Genomic DNA, 14,052 nt, shown 5'->3' with positions numbered 1-14,052 from the left:
CACCGACCAAATTTTCGGTAGTATGTATCAAACACTTCGAAGACCGTTATATTCTGCACAGAAAACGTCATACATTACGTTGAGAATTGAATCCCGTATCTACGATTTATTCGTCAGCACAACGGGCACTTCCCTCAACTCTGCCCAGTAGCTGAACAACACGGGCACCTCCGCGAGATCGATCGAAACAACCAGATCAGTTAGAGGATTTCAATGCATCCGATACAGTCAAGGGGTTTGAAGAGATCGATGCTAGTCTTGCCCCTCCCAAGTATACATGTCATAAAGCAGGGGATCAGCATGTTATGTACCACGAGTTATGTTTGGAAGGCTTTCCTAAAATCAAGAATGCCATAAAAATCGACAGCTGATTGAGGGTGCAGTTGCAACATAATGGGATACCTGTGCCTTTACCGACATGGTTCAGCTCAACCGGCAATGCTAGGCTCAAACGGAAATGTGCGCTACTAAACTTCCCGAGCTATTTGGACAGTCTTGATGACGTGGATCCCGAAGTAGATATTTTAAAAGAAGCTGCATAATCTAAGATACTACAAGGCTGTTGGCCATGCCATCTTCTCTGGCAATATGATCCGGTACTGCTTGCTTTTACGTTCTGTTTCTTGCCAAGCGTACCAGACACTCTTAGAAATGTTCCCTATGCCATCTTTGAGCTGTTTGCAGTCCCACCCCAAGAGTTTTGCAACTTGATTGCGGGTAAAGAATAGTTGGTCATTCAAACAAAAGTTCATTTTTGCTAATGTTCAATTGCCGACACGCCATTTGGATGCATTTCAGAAAAAAGGAGGAGTTTCTCCTTTTACCTTTAGTTGGCTATTTATGTTGATTGTATGCTCAATATTAAGGAACAAATCTGCTTGTGAAACCTTTTTATTGCTTATTTATGAGCGAGTGATCAGAGTGTTATGCAAACACATATGAAAATTAACTGTGGTTGATGTCAATTATACGAAGGATGTTTTGGAGATGTGTGTTTCATACGGTCACATTCATAAAAAGCAATTGTGTGGAGATGTTGAATGCCAAGAAATCAGAGCAGATTCCAGACCCAAACATCCTCATTCTCCATATAATCATGTATTTTAAGGAAGATGTTGGAAGTTAATGCTCATTAACAATTACAGTTTTTCGCCATGTCGTTTTGGGACTGTGAAGAAATAGGTGTGGATGTCGGTTAATGTATATGCCAGCTTGTAATCCTGCTGACATGTAGAACTGCCTAGTTTACCATTGAGAGTCCCGGTTTGGAAATGTACCGGAGAACATGTAGGCTGGAACTACTTCAGGTATCTCTAATATTACAGTCAGGCGTGTATTTTGAGATGACCAGATTGTTTCAAATTGGATTTACATGTGGCTGACGTTAGTGTTATATTACTGTCAAGTGTCTGGCCACGCCGATTCCAGACACATCGCACCATTTATTTCTTTGGTGCATGCTACCATGTGCAGTAAACTCAACCAACCAAGCACGACATACTCATTTTAAATGAGCCATATATCCAATTGAACATCAGCCATATCTACTAAACAGACCAAGCAAAGAAAGCACTATGACGTTGATCGGCCCTTTCATCCTTTTGAAAATTAATTACTCGAAGCTAGAATTTTTGACCTCTGAAGAGGTCGAGGCTTGGGTCGAAGTATTGAACTAAAAAACACGCGGGATCTCACTCCTCATGGACGGCTTCTGGTTTTGGACCCATTCGCTCATACAACAAAGTGCTGAAGCACGGTTCAGGCAGTGAAACTTGAATGTCCAGAGTGTCTAGCTCTAGAATTACCATATTTTGAGATCCGAAAAAGGACACTTTTCAAAAACTCCGACGAAGAAAACTGTTGAATTTGAACAATTTTCTACAACAAATTCTGTGCTGACTAAAAAACAAAAAAGGTCGTCACTTTGTCTCGACTCCCGAAAAACCGGATATTTTTCATCTTTACAATTTTGTTAAAAAATACAAATCCTCTTAAAAGAGGACGTATGGTAACCCCCTGCGTGCCACTGTCCAAAGTTACATCACCCACGCTACCTTCTAACACGCATTTGTTGAGCTTTTTGGGGTGTTCACTTATGTACTTTTTTAAAGACCGCAACTCCAATCTCCTTTACCGAATTGGGCTGCGAAATTTCCCAGTCTCACTTGCCATGTACAATGTACATTTACCCAACTATTTAAGACATCCTCTCATTTTTTTTATTCGATTGGGCCGAAACACGCTACATTGAGTGGTTGCAATACATCCGTCAGGTGCAGCGGGAATTTCAATAAATTATATATTTTCTTTCATAGCGTAGTCGATCACTTTTAGTGATACGTGGTTCAAATGGCCGTCAAATATCAACAGAAGTGGTCGCTTCGCCACGTTCTTGCTGAATTTTTTGAACCAGTCCGCAAATATCTCGCTATTTATCCTGCCGTTGTCTCTCACGGCATATTGGATCCCTGGTACTCATCAGCCCCGCGCCGCGTAATTTCTTTCCAGTATAGACAATAAGGGTGTCATAGCGGTGCCGTCCGCACAGCGGCAGACTAAATACTGCGGGTGTTTAGGCGACTTGCAGTTTGACAGCTCTTACTTCGTATGGACATTTCATCCACAGCTACCGCCACCATTTTATCAAACTCATTCTCAGATTTAGTTATCGCCACCAGCAGTCCTTCAGCAACACTTGCTTGAAAGCCACAGCTAGCTCTTCCAGATCCTTCCATTTTATGTCTTCTCAGTGTTCGAGATGAAGGCAGTACCATGATGCGCTGGAGGCGTCGATACGCAGAAGATGACTTGGCATACATCACAAGACAATATCTGTAAAGCACAAGCAATGCTCAATTGACAAGCTTAAAATGTGCATTTCAAAAAGGCACTTAATGACTGAAGGTGGATATCTTCTTCCAAATTTCCAGCACTCAGGGAGTGCTTGTTGAGTTGTCAACCATTGTTTCAAGTATTCATCATCATTGGAGCAATTCTGAATAATTCCCTCCATTTCGTGTAACCCTTGAAGCCCTGATTCTTCCAATTCATTAACCAAATCAGGCATCCTATATTCATTAAATCAAGATTGAGTAATATACATTAGTGGTTTCCGTTTCCAGCCACACTGCTATATTCTTACTATTTTCTATATCCAGTAACTGTAGCTTGAAGCCTCTCTTTTGAAACAGTTGTGACTACTGCCTGGGAACTCAACTTGCTGCCTTCCACTTTTTCCACCCTACGTAATTTACGAATTTATGAGTCTTTACTCTTCATGCTTCACTTTGAGCTTCATACATTGATGACAAGGAGAACAGTAGTAGATGCTGCCGCACAGTCTTTACTGTAAAACCTGAAATTCCGTGAGAATGCTCATTGATTTAATGGATAGTTACAGACACTTCTTTCAAGCTTGCGGAATTGAGTACTACAACTAAAATTATGAAAAAGTATTCGGTATTCACTATACACATAAGCACCACCCATATTTGTAATATGATCACCAAACTAAAAGAGAGAATGCTTATTCATTGAACTGGCTGTCCCAGCTGATCACAATATACAACAAAAAGAATCAGAAAAGCAGTCTAAATACGCGGACCTAAAAATGGAATGTGAGAAGATGTGGCGATGCAAAATAAACATTGTACCGATCGTCATTGGCGCTACAGGATCCGTAAGCAAAAAACTAACGAGACATATCCAACAGATTCCGGGTAACGTTCGTTCGATTCGACATGATCCAAAAGATCACGGTATTGGGAACTGTGCATATTCTTCGGAAGGCCTTGAATGCACCACTAGACTAAAATTATACTAGTGAATCACAGCATCATTTCTGTAATTTCGATTCTTCATTTTCAATCATCTCTACCTCTGATCTGTAACCCTTGCCAATTCTTCATCTACTGCAATTCTGTAATTGACTTCTCCATGTATTGCATAGGAATAACAATTTGACTGCATTGTTGGAATTTTAAAAATTTACTCAGATCTCGCCATTTTCCTTTGGGTGCAGGTTGCTCCCCGGATTATGTGTGTATTGACCAGTTTCTTACTGTGAATAAGAATATAATAGTGATAACAATTTGACTCTATTACTGAAATTTTAAAAATTTACTTCAATCTCGCCATTTTCCTTTGGGGGCAGGTTGCTTCCCGGATTATGTGTTTATTTACCAGTTCTACTGTGAATAAAGAATATAATAATAATACACATAAGATAATATCTCTCTATTCACATCATCGTTGAAGGGATTATTTAGGTCGGATATTTGTCCCGGAACGACGGCTATGAAGCAAATTTTCATGTTGAGCCGCCCCACATAACATGGAAATTCCAACACACATCCCACTCCCAAATTCCAACACACATCCCACTCCCTTACCCAGAGGGTCAACATCAACCTCTATTGTCCCTTCCCCAGTTTTGCGCTGCTCTTTCTTAAGCTGCGCGGCATCTGCCTTGTAGCGATTTTTCATGTTCTGCCATCTTTTTTGAGGCATTGGACTGATCGCTCGCAGCTGATACCGGCAGCATTAAATTCCATTGACAACAGCTACCTAGCCCGCTCCTTGAAAGCCACACTAACTTTATATTTTATTAAGGGGCTTTGCCTTAAAATTCGGCTCCCGTCGCACGATTGCATCAGAAGCCATATTTCTGTATCTCTCAAATAACATCAATGACCGTTATTTCTAGACCTTGTGCAACAAGAAAGTTCAAAATGTTGTAGTAGAAGTCCACATACATACCAAGATTACCAACCCATCGTATCATACCCACAACCAACTCTCTTTTACTCAACGAAATGCTAACTGCTAACTCCGCAGCATACAGATTTGTTTCGTTCAGCCGGCCAATTGGCTGATATGCCAAGGTACGTCCTGCGGTTGACTGCTCGGCAGTGTAAATTGACACTGAAGTCTGGTCTGACTTGGACTTGAGTGCAGATTCGGACGCATTTGAGTGCGAGTATCGAAATCGTTGCTGAGTAGAGAATCGTTACCGAGTGGAAGAATTGGCCTCGGCCCTTAGCATATGTTTCAAACTTTATTTTCTAACAATGAATAGGATAAGCAAGTTGCGTGATTTTGGTGGCAAAATGTTGAAAATACGGTAGCCAGGTGAGGCATTGCCTGACGCCACGTCGCTGATGCTTCAAAATGGGTATGTATTTGTATAGTAAACATGTTTGGCTCCACCTATGTCACCATGGGTCCGCGCATTTAAGAAAAGCATCAAGACGAGCTTACGATGATCATCTATAACTGACTAGTCACATACGATCACTAAAAAAAAAACTACCACTGGCGGGAAATAGACATACTTATTGAATACTATACATGACAGTCTACGGATAAACATGCGACAACTATCGTTACCAGTTTACTGGTCTGGAATGTATGATGACTTTTCTCATGAATTTGCGCGAAGTTGTCACTGGGATTGATTCTTCCTTCCAAAAAGTCATATTTAAGGGTGATTTGCTGTTCAATCGATCCTTGTGTATTGTTATCTGGGTACTCTGCGCATGTACGTCAGTGGCGGCTCGTGACAATATCGGGTGGTGCGGAAAGGGCTGCAAGCTACTTTTTATTAGGATGACGTCACAATGGCGTTTTCCAACGTAAACAAGTAACTTAATGATGGCACCATCAAAATCGACCTATACCAGCAAAGGTCGACTAAACGCATATTACGGTACTCGAGTTCAGATATAGATACGATTGTTACATCACACCTTAGCGGCGACCAGGCTATTTGCCCCGGTTGCCCGGCCATTTTACGAATAGGAGAGAGTAAATCACCGTTTCTTTATTGTGCGCGGCTTTGTGAGAATAGACAGTGAAAGCTTGTTATGAGCGCTACCGGGGCATGCCCCGGCTAGGCATTCGCAAAGCGGAAACACGGAAGAGAATTCGATTTTCGCAGAGACTTCGCTATAAATGGGAATTTACAAGCGAAAGGACAAGAAGAATACGATTTTCGCTGTGATTTCGGTATAAATAGATTGGTGTGCGTCTATAAATGGTAAAGAATTGTTATTGAACAGAATATTAGGTGGGGCAATGCCCCAGTTGCCCTATAGGACGAGCCGCCACTGATGTACGTACATGGTACGTTTCCCGTCACACAAGGTCTCTTACATCGATCAGTGGTGCTTTTGCAAATCTCAGATATGCCATCCTTATTTTGCTCATGTCTTCCCAAATATCCGAGCATCAAATGTGAAGTTGAGGCGACACGCCCCAGTACAATATGCATAATCTTATCTGCAAATTTCCCTGAATGATATGGAATACTTTCATTACTTTGATTGGAATCAACGAAAATCACAATCGCGTTTTCCTGTATCTCCTGTAAAATGGAGGAGATTCCTCTTGTTTGTAATCTGCTTTCCTTAGGACATTGAAATGAGTCTCTATAACGCTGTCGAGTTAGGGGCTCAAGAGCATGACAAATATGTTGTTGTTGTGCAAGATATTGCCGAACTCCTTCAACGTATTGTCGTTGGAAGGTGGAGCAAATGGATCGACCACCATAACGGAGTGTGAAAGCAAGAATTCAGGAAGCCAGTTAAAAAATCGTCCAACACCAAATAACTGGTTGAGAATGTCAGCAGTCATCGCGGTGGCCTCGCCCGTCATTTGAAGACAGTATTTAGTTGTTGGTGTGACGCTGATGTCATTAATCTTCATTAGCCTCAGGCTTGATCTGGTTTAGCGACTTCGTTCTTATGTTGTGGTGCATGGTATCTCGCTCTGACTGAACCATTTCATTCTCTTTCATCAATTGGCATATATGGCGCGCCAGGGCGGCCTCCCCAACCACTTGCGCTCCTCGTTCAGCTTCTCGAATAGCCGTGCGGCATCTTTCTTCACCTCCCTCTCTTTCATGCTGTATGTTAGTAGCAATTCTGGATCGCTTATATATGCCTGCCTTCTATGAAATCCACACATCTTTGGGGGTATCCTCATCCCATGTTGCATTAAGTAAGTATGAGGCCTTGTTTTTCTTCAAAGTCATGCTTTTAGGGATTTGGCTGTCAGGACAAGCTTTCTTCATTGTCTCAATAAAATGAGCTGCCTGCCTAAAAGGAGTGTCATGCTCTGCCATAAATCCAGTTATGAATAATTCTGCTCTTGACACCTTTTCTCCTAAAGGAATATCTTTCGGTTTCGAATTTTGGATAAATCAGCAGACTCTTTCTGGCATTGAAATTATATTGGTGTTTTTGCGTTTGAGAATGACGAATCAGCCCCTCGCGGTTGTGATTTTTCAGGGTTATAGATCAAAAACTGCTGATGGCATTGAATTTGTCCTCTCTCAGCCACTGCTGCAAAATAGATCATTCAGCCATTTTCTGTCAAATGGTTGGTAATACCATATTTTTTGTAGATGAGGCCGAAGTAAGCAGGTTCTGTCAGCCTCAAACTACTGACTATGTTCATACTATAGGCTAGGATAATGATGATTAAAACGTTCAACTGCACAGTTAGGGTGTCGTCATGCTTCATACTGAGTCATACTGAGTTTCGGTAACATTGTATCCTGTAAACATTTATCGAAATCATTCAATACGAACGTAACCCCTCTGGCGTGAACGTAATATTTTCCGTAAATGTTTTTAAAATATGTGCAATATGAACATTGAACGTAGGTGGCGCCGTACTCATTTCACCTAACTGTCAATCATTTCGTGCTTTTCGAAAACCCTCTATTCATATTGACTTACGGTACCGGTACTGCTGGTGTCCTTCGAGTACGACAGTTGATATCAGATATGATCATGACACGAGATGTTAGTTATTTTGGTTACTCCTGACGTTATTTATTTAGCCAGTGAAAATGGCTAGCGATGACTATGCACAGTCAAGGGGATATACTTGGACGGTGGAGGAAACGGTTGTATTGGTTGAGCAGTGGACTTTATACCACGAAAAGATAGTAAAAAGAGTAGTAAACACAGGGATGCCTACAGCAATATTTCAACAAGTGTTCCAGGTAGATTTTGGGGTGCAAAAGCTACTAAGAGAGTATAAAGATGATCAGAAAAGGACAGGAGGGGAGAGATATCATATGCGCCCTGCCTTGTCAGGAGTGTATGAGACAATGAATGGATATGACCTTATGTGATAAAGAGCCGACAAGCCCGCAACTAATGCAGTTCATGGAAGTTTAATTATCCGTTGTAATGTGGAATAGCATACCATACCGACCGGTAATTATTAGTATGCCAATGTTTTTCAGACCCCTGCTCTAGTGCGGACTTCTCATTCAAAAGCTCTGTTAGCAGTTCGAGGCGAGGTACAGATAATAGATTGGGAGGTGGGTTTTCCATATACCTTGTAGTATGATACCACAGCATTTGGTTATAAACTTCAAACTCAGTCTTGAATTTCGAAATAGAATTTATAGTGAAAAAGCTTGGGCCAACTGTGCAGATATGAATCAATATTATGCATCATGTAACAACTGTGTTACAGGGCCTATGAATAGAAGAGCTAGTGATCTGTCTCAAATGCGTGAGACCTTGATAGCTTCCACACCCAGTTTACCGTCCACTTGTGTGAATATAACTTTATTATAGTTACACGAGCTTTCGGAGCTCTACTCCTTTATCAGGTGATAAAGCGAAAGTAACGCAAAGAGAGCAACGCAAAAAGATTTCGAATTTTGAACATATACATATTATGACATCATAGTGCGCGAGAGAGCTTTCCAGATTCCAGAATTGTGTACTTTATGACGTCATAGGCACAAAGATGTAGTTTATATTAGAAATGCGTGAAGTAAGCTGTGCTCCTAAAATTGGATACGATATAAGGTGTTTGTAGTATAATACACGTTGTAGTACAATACACGTACAGAAAAGTGTCAACGCGTACAGTAAAATGTCAAACTACACGTACAAAAAAGTGTCAATTAAAATATTACATGGTGTCACTGTGTTGAGCTGCCGAAGGCAGCGAAACAGAAAAATATACTTCACATTTTAAGGCACAGTATATGATTTCTGTAGTGGATCCATTTGGAATTTTTACGATCGAATATAACAAAGAGATGTGAATTTACAGAAGCTGGCTATTTGAAGATGTGACTATCAAGCTGAGTGGGGTATGTATGATGGCGGAGAGTATATGAAGGTGTGTATGTGGTATAGATATCTAAAATATGTATTAGTGGCAATTATAGCGGTATAGGGATAATAGGAGAGGGGTATGGCATATAATGTTAGGTTTAGGGTAGGCTTACCATACGTCCTCTTTTAAGAGGATTTGTCCTCTTTTTTGAAAGTGTCCTCGGAGGACGCCCTTTTGTCCTCTTTTTTGAGATTTCGTCCTCTTTTTTAGGATTTAGAGCAGATTTAGAGCAAATTGCGAGTGATATGCCACATATTAGCACAGACGTGAAGCTCCGACGGGTGAAAAACGGTGATTTTAGCTCAGAGCAAAAAGATGACCTTTTTTTTTTTTTTTTAGTCATCCATCTGGCGATGTGGAGTAATAAACGTTATTTTGAGATCTGAGCGGAAAAGATGACCTTTTTTTTTTAGTCATCCACCTGGCAACGTGGGGAGAAAAACGGTATTTTGAGTTCTGAGCGGAAGAGATGACCTTTTTTTTTTTTTTTAGTTAACCAGTCACAAAGTGGGAAAAATTAACCGGTTTTTGAGAATTCTACTCCGATTTTGAAAGTTGGAAATTTATGAAAAAGTGTCCTCTTTTTAGATTTCCAAAATATGGTAAGCCTAGTTTAGGGTATATGGTGTTAGCTTGAGTGCAAAGTTGTAATGCTAGATACGGAGTAGATGTGGGGTATAGATGTATATGTACAATAGATAATATCAACTGGGTGGCGTAATGGGGGAGGGATAGATTGGTAGGAGGTGGGTAGAGGTAAAGTAACTGGTCATATTATGGTAGGCTTACCATACGTCCTCTTTTAAGAGGATTTGTCCTCTTTTTTGGCTTTTTTGAAAGTGTCCTCGGAGGACGCCCTTTTGTCCTCGTTTTTGAGATTTTGTCCTCTTTTTTGAAAATTTAGGTCAGATTCAGAGCAAATTGCGAGTGATATGCCGCAAATTAGCACATAAGTGAAGCTCCGGGGTGAAAAACGGTGAATTTAGCTCTGAGCGAAAAGATGACTTTTTTTTTAGTCAACCGATCACAAAGTGGGAAAAAATTCACCGGTTTTTGAGAATTCTTCTCCGGTTTTGCAAGTATGAAATTTCTGAAAAAGTGTCCTCTTTTTAGATTTCCAAAATATGGTAAGCCTATATTATGGTTTGAAAGGGCTAGATAATGTAATGGGGTGGGGGAGGGGGTAGAGTGTACCTGGTGGAGATAAAGGTAATATGAAGAGAGTATGGTAGGCTAATTAGTGAGTATTAAGATAATGTAATGGGGTTGTATGAGGGTGGGTACGTCTATAAAGCTATGTTATAAGTGAAAATTATAAAGGACCGGTAACTTGATATGTTATTAAATATATAGATTGTATGGGTAAGGTGAGGGTTGAGTGGGTAATAATGGCGGGGGGGGGTTAGGAGGGGGTAAATTGTTAGAGTGAAAATGGGTGCTCAAAGTTAGTGGATTTAGGGTTCTATGGGTTGGTGGGTTAGGGTTTATGGCAACAATTAGTATATTACATTGTTATTAAGGTTGTAAATGGGAGAGGGTAAAATGTTAGCATTTTGGTCAACTAATTAAAAGGGTCGGTATCAATCATAGTGGGTTAGGATAATGTTGGGGTTTGTTACGTCAATTAGTGTTATAAACATTTCTAGGATAAGGGTAAAATGTTAATGTCACTGTAAAGTCAAAGTAAGGAGAGATAAGGTGGGTGGGTTAGGGTACGGATCGGGGTGATGAGTCATATAAAATATAATATAGGGGTTCAAAGAAGATCGGGTTAGCGGTTAGGGTATGGTTAAAGTTACTATAAAGGGTTATATTAGTGAGTGGGTAAGGTATAGGTAGGGGACAATATATCCTAGGGACTGTAAGATGGAGGTGGGGAGTGCAAGTTAGATATGGGTTGGGTTCATGGCAGCATAAATGTATGACGTATGTATGTATAGAAAACTGAAAGGGTAAAGTTAGGGACGAAGAATAATGCTGTATAATAGTGCTAGTGGTAATGCGGGTGGAAAGGTGGAAATGCCCAAGGTGTTTGAAATTTAGAATGATGGTTCTTCTTCTTTTTTGACTTGCTCAGTTTCTTCTTTGTCTTCATCTTTTTGTGGATCAGTTTGTTATTTGTAAAATATTGCTTTAATTTCTTTCCAGTTTTGAATCCAATGCCAAAGGGGCTGGGGTAACTGCGTTTGGTAATTCTTCGGATCTGTTCTTTGTGGTTGAAGACTTTGGAGAATTGGTGTGTGATGTAGGTCAGATTACGGGTGAGTTTTTCTCTCTTCGTACCTCTGTTGGCGATAATCTTGCATTGTTTTATGATTCTTCTGGGGTAATTAAGTTTGTGAAGTCTACTTTTGAATCTATGCGAATGTATGCGTTGTGTATTTCAGATATTTACGGTTCGAATTTGTGTGGTTGTACCGGTTTATTTCGGTTGCTACAATTCCAGTGAAAGTGTGAGGGGGATGGTTGCTGTCGTGTGGAATATAAGATTAAAGGGAAGCGGGTTTGAAGTATTATGACCAATCAATCCTTTTTGAAGGGTTCTTTCGTCGAAACGTATGTTAAGATTAAGGAAGAGGTTGTGAATAAGGTTGCAGCTGAATGTTAATAATCAAGTGTGCGGGGTATATGGGTATATATTGCTGATGTAACTGGTGAAGCTGTTCAGGTGAGCATGGTATAGGTGGGTAATTATAAGTCCGTCGTCTAAATATCTGCGGAAAATTATTAATGGCCAAATAGTAAAGATTTCGGATAATATGTCTTCTTCGTAGATTGCAAGAGTAAGATCGGCGGCTTGTGCAGAGTAGCAGCTTCCCATTGCTAAACCATCTCTTTGTTTATATAGGTCATCGGCAGAAGAAAAAAAACAAAGACTCTGGCAAAAGTGAAGAGATCCATGGTAAGGTTGAAGATGTTGTCGGGGATGGTGAGTGTAGATGTTGGGGATGGCGAGTGTAGATTTAATTTTATTTATGGCGTAAATGTTTTTGAGATTGGTGTGTAGCGATTCGAAATCGAAGGTGATTATTTGGGTGTTGAAAAGGGTTCCGATGACAGGTGTTTTATCTAGGGCGTAAGTGATCTCACGACTGTTTTTGGTCAGTGTAGGTGTGATGTCCATATTTTGAAGATATTGGATGTAGTCTTCTTTCCATTCTGAAAGTATGTTGCCCAAAAGTTTACCAGGTTCTACGGTGATCCATGAGTGAGCCGAAATAATGGGTCTGGCTTTAAGTTTATGTTCATCGGTATGGTGAAAAGGTCCTTTTCCTAATTTGTGGGGTTGGTAATAGGTTAAATAAGGGGACGTGGCAGTTATCTTTGGTTCGATATTCTAGGAAAGAAATGTGTTGTGCATCTAAAACATCCGAATGTTTTTTTATGATATCAGTCCTATCGTTGAATGCTGTGTCCAAGTTCAGTGATACAGGTGTGTACTGTATAAGTTATGCTGAAGTTGGCGTGCGGTTTCATGTATGTACCAGTCCGTCGTATTCATGCAAAATCCTAGATTCTTATCGGCTACGTTAATAATGATGTCATCTCTATTTGCTATTATCTTGATGTTGTCGATTTGGGCTTTGGAAGATGTTGGTTTGGTGTGGTTGATAGTAGGTTTTTGTGGCTCTGAAGATTTCCAGTTCGTCCAAGGTATTCAGTATGATATTTCTTGTGTTGCAGTTGGTGTATGTCGAGTGCGCTTTACGGATGACAGAATTTAATTTCTGTGACAGAGGTAATGATTTGGATCGTGTGTGGTGCTTAAAAGGTTTAGTTGGAATTTGGTGGTGAGTGTTAGTTTTCAGTAGTAGGTCTAATACAGAGTGCGTGATTTGATTTGTGAGTGTTTTGGTGGCCATAATGCTGTGTGTAGGAATAGAAGAGGGTCCTAAACTTAATATCTCCGACAGAGAGGAGGAAAGTTTGAAAGTGGTAAAGTTATGAAAAGGTGTGTGGGGTGTGTTAAACTCCTGTGTTGTGTCTTTGTCGATTAAATTCTGGTGTGTTAACGAGTAGGTTGTAAACGTCTTGGTTGAAGGTTGTCGAAAACTTCTTACATGTGTCGGTTAATGTTGGATTTTTGTAGTTTAAGTTTACAATGAGGTCGAGTTTCTCTTGGGCGGAGTTGAGGTTGTTGAAGTAGTTTGATATGCGTTGTACAATGTCTGGGTTTTCTACGATAGTAGAGTTGTCTGGGTTTTCTACGATAGTAGAGTTATTTTTACGTGTGAAGGTTAAAGTGTGTTGTGAGAAGAGTGAAAGAAGAGTTTGGGTGTGTAACATAATGTTACGGAAGGTAGCGAAGAGTTTTCTGAAGGTCTTTTTTCAGGTTTGGTGGAGTTGGAGGGTATCACCATGACGATTTTCCACGCCGTTTTTTTTGTCTTGACCGGGGTAGTTCGCTATTCACTAAAATGTTACGCAAGCTGCGTGGTTGTCTTATGGCTTAAGTAGGCCTCCTCGGATATACTTCATTGCATTTTGGATCATTATTATGTATTCGCTGATGTTTTCGCAAAATCTTGCGGATCCTTTCTGCTCCCAGAAAATGCGGATCCTTTCTGCTCCCAGAAAATAAGTCGTGACCAGATGCACTCTGTGATCTCGTGCTTCCTCATCATTATTCGGACTGCAACCAAGGAGTTCTTCACGTGGTACATGGGAGCCTTCTTTATTTGAGTCATTATTAGCTGTTGGTCGTAGCCAGATTTGGTTCGTTCATTTCTCAAAACTTCCAAGTGATCATTTTTGTCCTCTTCCTTTGAGCAGATTTTGTGTATTCGAAGGGCTTTTCTGTACAATATTCCTTTTTTGCAGTGTAACGGATGAGAACTATGGTAATTTAAATAAAATCTTACCCGAGTCAGTTGGTTTGCGGTAGAGTGACGTGAAAACACG

At 40.4% G+C, this 14,052-nt stretch overlaps 1 protein-coding gene and 1 long non-coding RNA gene across 2 annotated transcripts in view; one reads left to right on the top strand and one right to left on the bottom strand.

The window, feature by feature from the left end:
• Positions 1–14,052, bottom strand: part of LOC145434828 (ARF GTPase-activating protein GIT2-like) — a 336,581-nt gene that overhangs the window by 232,311 nt on the left and 90,218 nt on the right. The window lies entirely within an intron of this gene.
• Positions 9,065–11,658, top strand: LOC145435280 (uncharacterized). Its single transcript, XR_013913783.1, has 3 exons — positions 9,065–9,153; positions 11,299–11,411; positions 11,538–11,658. It is a non-coding gene; the product is annotated as an uncharacterized LOC145435280 (long non-coding RNA).

The sequence above is a fragment of the Botryllus schlosseri genome, chromosome 3, assembly GCF_051294905.1.
Source record: "Botryllus schlosseri isolate E-star chromosome 3, Bs_hap1, whole genome shotgun sequence".
NCBI lineage: Eukaryota > Metazoa > Chordata > Ascidiacea > Stolidobranchia > Styelidae > Botryllus > Botryllus schlosseri.
This window is presented reverse-complemented; position numbering and strand designations above follow the sequence as displayed.